We start from the raw sequence: 1,232 nt of genomic DNA, 5'->3' as shown, positions 1-1,232 counted from the left end.
CCCCTAATATTATTGTTTCTGAAAAAGCTAGGTCATTTGATAACCCTATGTTTTTACTCACTATCACTATGACTACCCTTTCCTCTGGTCAACACAACTTTATATGTTCTTTTCCTGAATAGAATGTAGCTTCCTTAGGCAAGGATTATTTCTCTTTTGTATTCCTATCCCCAATATTTAGAACAATATAAAGTCCTGGTACATATAAAGTCCTTAATAATTTTTTATCCTTGTGGCAGCGGTGAAACCGACGCCAGTGGCAGTGGCGGCAATCTGGGCGAGGCTGCACACGGCCGGGACAGGACCATGGTGTGCTCACGTGCCCGCGTGTGGCCATGGGGCACCTTCATTTCAGGCGGGACCCCGTCTCCAAATCTGTAAGGAGCAACATGTTGCATCTGAACCAGCTCGGCAGTTTGCAAAGCTGACTGAAGTGATTTTCTACTTTTTGGTTCAACCCAAGGAGGTTGAAACATTCCTTGCTTAACTGTCTGATTTTGCTGCCACCAATCAAATCAGCCTCGGGCCCTTAAAGACTATTGTGAAAAGCCTTCTCCTAATGCCTAATTGTGCCTTGAAGAAGAATATGAGTGCTGAGCAGGTCAGAGCAGATTTCATTACTCTGGGGCTCGGTGAAGAGAAAGCCACTTATTTTTCTGAGAAGTGGAAACAGAAATCTCACACTTGCAAGATGGGCAATAGAGCAGACATTGATGATCAACCAGCTTATAGATATGGAATGGAAATTTGGAGTGACTTCAGGGAGCAGTGAACTGCAGAAAGTGGGGAGTATTTTTTTAAAATTGAAGTTGGTGGTTAAAAAAGGAAACCAAACTGAAAATGTGTATATAGAGTTAACCCTGCCTCAGTTCTATAACTTTCTGAGTGAGATGGAATGTGTCTGAGCCATCATGGAGTGTTTCTGCTGAAGGAGAAGGAAGAAGAAGATAACCAGTTTATCCTTGTGGCTTGCTCTATAACAGCTTAGGGGCTGGAGTATCTCCAAAAAGGGTCACAGTTCTGTACTAGGAAGTCCAATACAATTACCATATAAACTCAAGATTCATTCCACAGGCCATGTCTAAAATATTTAAACCATTGGGAGGGGGAGAAATCCAGCCAGTCTGTGATACACTCCTCCTTTTCTGCCTTCTAGAACTCCCATTTCTCAAACTTCCAAGATCAACAGTCTAACTACAAAACAGAGTTAACCTGAAATTAGACAGGGGAGC

The 1,232-nt window shown here is 42.7% G+C and overlaps 1 pseudogene; it reads left to right on the top strand.

The window, feature by feature from the left end:
* The first annotated feature begins 335 nt into the window (after nucleotides 1-335).
* On the top strand, nucleotides 336-939 carry LOC141519069 (COMM domain-containing protein 7 pseudogene; annotated as a pseudogene).
* The last annotated feature ends 293 nt before the right edge of the window (nucleotides 940-1,232 follow it).

This window comes from Macrotis lagotis, chromosome 1, assembly GCF_037893015.1.
Source record: "Macrotis lagotis isolate mMagLag1 chromosome 1, bilby.v1.9.chrom.fasta, whole genome shotgun sequence".
Lineage (NCBI taxonomy): Eukaryota > Metazoa > Chordata > Mammalia > Peramelemorphia > Peramelidae > Macrotis > Macrotis lagotis.
Note: the sequence above shows the minus strand (reverse complement) of the source record. Positions and strands in the feature narration are given on the sequence as shown.